Genomic DNA, 7,336 nt, shown 5'->3' with positions numbered 1-7,336 from the left:
CCTATAGTCTAGAACCCCAAACCCTAGCCACCATAACCATTTTGGAGCAAGATCTGCGCTTGGTGAAGTAATTTGAAGCTTGGAAGAGAAGAGATTCATAGTGGTGCAAGAGGAGGCCTTGGATCTAGAGTTGGTGGAACTTTTTAGAGCATTTGGAGGTAATGAATCGTTATCCATGGCTTTCTCCTTTCTAGATCCATCTTTCATGGAGTTTTAAGGTTTCTTTGAGAGTATGTGATGAGAATTTGGTGCACAAGTTAGATATGGGGTTGAAACTCTAGATCTGAGCTCTATTTGGATCAAAAATGCAGAAAGCCCTGTTAGTTGCTATGCAAAAGCCTTTCCCCAAGAGTTAAGTCCCTTTCTAGCTTGGTTTTGGTATTATGAGTCATGAAGCACGTAAAGGTAGCAACTTTATGTTGCTAATGGACTCTAGGAACCCAGATCTATTATTTGGAGCAAAGGAGTAGCTCTATGACTCGAGATTATGAGAATGTGCGTAAGGACTCGGCGAGTCTGGGAGATAACTCGGCAAGTCGGGCTAGATATCAGACTTAGAGTCGCATAGGAACTCGATGAGTCACATGGGTGGACTCAGCGAGTTGGATGAAGATAGGCAGGAACTCGACGAGTTGGAAGAACAACTCAGCGAGTCTATTGAAGATTGCCTTGGACTCGGCGAGTCTATTCTTGGACTCGGCAAGTCTGGTCGCAGAACCTCAAACCTTTTCTGGTTAAGCCTCGAATCAGTGAGTCAGGAGGTGACTCGGTGAGTTGAGCAGGATGGGACTCAGAGATCGTTGAACTCGACGAGTCTTGGGATGACTCGGCGAGTTGAGTTGCATTATGAGAGTTTCAGAATATAAGGACTCGACGAGTCAACGGGCTGATTCGGCGAGTAAAGTCAGTTTGGAGGGTTGACTTTGACCAGGACTTTGACTTTGGCAATAGTTGACTTAGTTGACTTTTGGAGGACTGTCAGATTAAGTGTTATATTGATATTGGTAGCTCGGAGAGCTAGAGGAGCAGCGCCTCAGAGGGTTGTCGGTTAGCAGCCAGAGGGTTATCATCAGAGGTCAGCAGATTAGGTGAGTTTCCTTCCAGTAGGAACGGGTCTAAGGCTACAATGCCGACCCGTTTAGCTAGTAGTAGTTTCCGGACTTTGGTCCGATGCAGTAGTTAGTATGTTTGATGCCTTCGTGGCTCAGACAGGATTTATGTGTTATGTGTTCCGGGCTACGGCCCGATGCAGTATGCAGTATATGTGTTCATGCTAGTTGATATGTTTATGTTATGCTATGTTCAGTCAGTTTCCGGACTTCGGTCCGATGCAGGGGGCAAGGCCCCAGTTAGTCCGGACTTTGGTCCGATGCGAGGGATAAGATCCCAGTCAGTTTCCGGACTTCGTTCTGATGCAGGGGGCAAGGCCCCAGTTAGTCCGGACTTCGGTCCGATGCAGGGGACAAGGTCCCAGTCAGTTTCGGACTTCTGTCCGATGCAGGGGCAAGGCCCCAGTTAGTCCGGACCTCGGTCCGATGCAGTGGGCAAGGCCCAGTATGTGCTTTATATGTTATTGTATGGTAAGTGGTAGTTTGGGGGAGCTCACTAAGCTTCGTGCTTACGGTTTCAGTTTTTGGTTTCAAGTACTCAGTTTTCAAAAGAGGAGCTCGGAGAGGTTGCAGTGCACACACCATAGTCAGCTAGCCTGGGAATGTTTTACTCTAATAATAAGATTATGTATCGAGTTAATGCTCGGAAATTATGTTATGACTTATGATACGGTTTCTATAAAAATGGTTTTAGTAATGTTCTAAAATAAATTTTTAGTCATGATTTTTGGGTCGTTACATGAAACACCTTTTCTTTATGTTTATTTTAAAACAAAGTATTCTTTATAAATGTGGAATTTGTCCCATAAAAATATTTTCAAAGAAGCGTTTTTCATTGATTATTAAAACATTGGGATGTTATAATTGATATAAGAAACGTAAGCATAAACATAGTCATTATCTGCCTTATAACATCTTAGTATATTAATGGCCTACATCTCCTCGAAACTCTCATTGTATCCAAACATCACTACCCACGTACCTTTATACTGCTACCTGTGATACATAGAAAATGAGTGGGTCATGTTGAGAAGCCTGGTGAGTATATAGGGTTTTCAACCCACAGTAATATAATTAATTTTTTTAATTATATATTTCACATCAAACATTTAACCCAATTACACATCTCTGTTTTTTCTTATGTATTCATCTCTAAGGACCTATCTTAAGGATCACCGCGTAGACAGTACTGCTTCGGGGAATCCTCTGCAATATATGTCAATAAGGAAGAGAGTACATCACATGAACATGTATTTCATCACTTACAAGTTGCGAACCTGTTAGTATTCCACTAGACTGTCTAGAATAGTTCGTGGTCATCTTCTATAGTATGTTAGATGACTAAGGGGGTGTTTGGGATTTCATCTAAAAACTCCTTTTTAACTTATTGACTTTTTGAAAAGTTAATAAGCTAAAAAAAGTGTTTGGATAATTAATAAGGACTTTTAAAATGACTTTTGGTTTAACCTTTGAAAATGAGTTTTGAAGAAGTTACAATTTGTGACTTCTTGAAATGACTTATGACTTATTAGAATAAAAAACAAGCAAAAGTCAATAAGTTAGCCAAACACTTTTTAACTTATTGATTTATTGACTTTTGCCACTAAAAATCTAATCAAACACTTTTTTAAAAACTACTTTTCCCACATTCATAAGTCAATAAGTCATTTTGGATAAAAGTCCTTTTAAACTTCAGAATGAAATCCCAAACACCCTCTAAATCGCAACATCGCTAGTAAAGTCGTGGCCTCTTCTCATCATTTTTCATCTCTCATCACCCATCTCTATCCAATATATTATAAGTATGAAAATACATATATGGTTTAAATAATAATCATCTCATATTGTTTCATCTAACCCAGAATATCTTAATCACAGATAATGAGCACATATAGCATTTAATTATCTAAATACTTATTATCTATGTGTAAGATGAAAGTAACTATGTATTCACTTGTTTAAAGTAAGGATGAGATTTAGAACCGGAACGGTTCGGAACCGAAACTATTTTTTCTATATTATAAGTATCGGGAACAGGACTGCCGGTTCCGGTCCCGGTTTTCCGGTTATTTTTCAAACTAGAACCGGTTGAAATTTTGTAGATGATATGTTATCTTTCGGAGCTAGAAAATGATTCAATATTTAATCAATTATGACTTTTTACATTCTAAATTGAATCAAAAACACTAAATTACATGATGAAAAAAGAATCAAGTAATTCCGACTTCACATGAGTGAGTTATGCGCATTTTAAAAGCAGGACAAATTCCAAAAAAAATATTGAAACAAAAAATACGCAACATTTATATGCTGTCTTTCGGGGTCTATAGTTGATTCAATATCTAACCAAAATATATGTTTGTACAATATAAAATGAAGTACAAACACCAAATTACATGATAGGAAAAAAAAAAGTAATTCCGACGTCATATGAATGAGTTATGCATATTTAAAAAAAAAAACAAAATGAATTCAAAAAAAACAAAAAAGTGTTGAAATAGAAAAAACGCAGCATGGATATTCTTTCTTTTGGGGCATGTGTCTGATCAATATCTAACCAAAATATATGTTTGTATAGTCAAAAATGAATTACAAACTCCAAATTACATGTTGGAAAAAAAAATCAACTAATTCTGACTTCATATGAGTGAGTTATGCGCATTTTAAAAAACGGGAAAAATATCAAACCGGGACCAGTTTTCATAAAAATAGAGAACTGGTAACCAGACCTTATTACCAATTCCGGTTCCGGTTCAGTTCCGGTCCGGTTTCGATTCCGGTTCCAGCGGTTCTAATGCCCATCCCTAGTTAAAAGTGGATGACTGTGATTTGGGCAACACTTCGCCTAACACCTTAGCTTTTCCTTTGATATGACCCATGTAATTAAATCACTAAGTCTTAGTCTTATATTCCTAGTGACTAATGATAGGCTAGATTCCTCAATAATCATATTGTCTGCATCAAGATCTATCAAGTAAGGAATAACCAGGTAAGATCATACCATAGGTAGGGTCATTTTAGTATACAAAGTATACTGTTTGGAAATCTCACTTTAAACACCTCACTGAATCTAGCCTAGATATCACCCTTATAAGTAGATCAATCAATATTATGACTTGGGATCACTGATAAATCTTATTTATAAATTCATAACAACGACTGTGAATACAAATATAAGTTACACCTAAAGGATAATAAGTGTAGCTTAACTTACATAGATTTTTGACAAAAAGTCTGAAGAGTTCGCAGGCACAACTTCGACTTCAATACTTCAAATTGATGGACTCTTCGATGACTCAGAGCTCCTCCACAATATCCTAATTTCAAAGAATTTTTGGAATCAAGAAGTAGAATTTTCAAAGAAAGAGTTCTTAAAGTGTAAAGGAATGAATAGGGGTTGCAACCTATTTGTAGAGCTCCTCCATAAACGTGACACGTAGCTTTCTCCGACTAGTCCACGTATGCGCCTTCTAGAAGCGCGTGTCACACACGCATGCCAATTTCTAATTTTTCAAAAATTCATATATTTCTCATACGAGCTTCGTTTTCGACGTTCTTTATATCCACACATAACTATCGACGAGTAATACAACTTTCATTTAAACTTCGTCGGCTAATTCTCATTTATTTTTAATTTTATATTTTTAAATGGCTCAGACTGTTAAAACTCGTATAAAAATCATAACTCTTTCATACGAATTTCGTTCTCTACTGACTATATATCGACGGAATCTTCATACAAAGTTATATTTTGACGTTCTTTATGTTGAAATCACACAAGATATTTTTCCCAACATCTTCATTTCTTATATCAATTTAGGACAAAGAAACAGAAGGTTTTCATGTACTTACAACTGAAACCTCACTACAAAACCCTAATCTACTCTCACTCAATCACACTCAACCCTAATCTAAACAGATCAAACGATAAGAAACATCCGATCATAGATTTATCAACAAACGATTGAGAGATTACAATAACTTGTTAACATACACAAGAACAGAGAGAAGTAGATATACAAACAAAGAAAGTCCGAACAAAGTAAACTGGAGAATACCCTAACTCTCTCAAGCTAAAGAAGACAATCTGCTCAATATCTCCACTCTCTCTCTTCTTTTATATCTCAGTAACACAAACGGATCAACCCAAATATATTTGACCCATATCAGAAGATCCGCGCATTATTCCTGCATTTACAGTCTAAACCACAAACAATACTTTAAGCACAAAAAATCCCTTTAAGAATACAAATAAATATAAGATTGAATTATAAGATTGAATTATTTCATTATTTTCAACATTCCCCCTCAATCGAAATATTTATTTGTTTTTCTTAAAAACATCAATGAGACCCATTTTTTAGATAAAAAAATCATGTTGTTTGATATTCAAAGATTTTGTAAGAATATCTGCATTCTGTTCAGAAGAAAGAATTTTAATCGGTTTTATAACTCCATTTGAAATTTTTTCTCTAACAAAATGCAAATCAATTTCAAAATGTTTAGTTCTTTCATGGAACACTGGATTAAGAGCTAACTTAATTGTTGAATCATTATCACAAAATACAGAAACTGGAATAAAATTCTTAACTCCTAATTCAAAAAAGATTTTCAAAATCCAAATTATTTCACAAGTAATAGACCCAAGAGCTCTATATTCAGCTTCAGTAGAAGATCTAGAAACAGTAGACTGTTTCTTACTCTTCCATGAAATCAAACAGTTATTAAAATATACCAAGTAACCTGTCACAGATTTTCTTGTAGTTAAACATTTTGCCCAGTCTGCATCAACAAATCCACTCAATACAAAATTATCAGATTTAGTTATTGCAACTCCTTTTCCAGGACTTTCTTTTAAATATCTTAACAATCTTAAGGCTACTTTCAAATGAGATTTTCTAGGTTTGTGCATAAATTGACTTAGCACTTGAACCCCATAAGTAATATTTGGCCTTATAACAGTAAGATATATAAGTTTCCCAATCAGCTTTTGAAATTCAGTTTTATTGTCTAACAACTCATTGGTTTTATCATTATTTTCTGCATTTATCATAAAATTTGATTCTAAAGGAGTGCTAACTGGTTTACAACCAAGCAAACCATATTCATGCAAAAGCTCTAAACAATACTTTCTTTGATTTAAACATAAACCATTATCAATATTAACTAATTCAATACCTAGAAAATACTTTAGAACTCCAAGATCTTTAATCAAAAATTGAGTTTTCATAAATTCTTTAACCTTTTTCAATTCAGTTTCACAGCTACCAGTTAATATAATATCATCAACATATACAAGTAAAACAGTTATTGAGTTTTCAAACCTTCTAATAAAAAGCGAATAATCACTTATGCTTTGTTGAAAGCAAAACATAAACAAAGAAGCACACAGTTTTTCATTCCATTTTCTAGGGGCTTGCTTTAAGCCATATAATGATTTTGTAAGCTTACAAACCCTAGAATCATTTTCAGAATAATATCTAGGGGGAAGAGACATATACACATCCTCAGATAGATCACCATAAAGAAAAGCATTATTTATATCTAACTGATATAAAGGCCAAGAATTATGCACAGATAAGGAAATAACAATACGAATAGTCACAATTTTTGCAACAGGAGAAAAAGTTTCTTCAAAATCAATCCCTTCTCTTTGATTATACCCCTTAGCCACTAACCGGGCTTTATATCTTTCAACTTCACCATTTGACTTATATTTAATTTTAAAAACCCACTTGCAACCAATTGGTTTCCTATTTTTAGGTAAATTTGTTATTTCCCAAGTGTGATTACGATGAAGAGCTTCCATCTCTTCATTCATGGCCTTAACCCAATTAGGATCAGATAAAGCTTCGTAGTAACTTTTAGGCTCAAAAGACTTATTTAGATTTGAAACAAAACATTTAGCATCAGCATCAAGTAAAGAATAGTTAACAGATCTTTCTATCCCATATTTATATTTTCCTTCTATAACATAATCAGCAAATTTAATTGGCATATGTGATTCACGTCTAGACCTAGATGCACCTATAGACAGCTCTACTGAAGGGGTTGAAGAAATATGACTATTTTCCTCAGACATATCAGAAGATAAAGGAATAGAATCAGCAGAAGAAGGCATATTTACCTCACCACTATGGTTGACTGACTCAACTAAGTCACTGTCATCCAAGTTAGTAGCTGCATTAATACCATCCTCCTGTGACTCCACTCTCAGTTCATCTAAA

The sequence above is a fragment of the Lactuca saligna genome, chromosome 3, assembly GCF_052625555.1.
Source record: "Lactuca saligna cultivar CGN05327 chromosome 3, ASM5262555v1, whole genome shotgun sequence".
In the NCBI taxonomy this organism is placed as follows: Eukaryota; Viridiplantae; Streptophyta; class Magnoliopsida; order Asterales; family Asteraceae; genus Lactuca; species Lactuca saligna.
Note: the sequence above shows the minus strand (reverse complement) of the source record.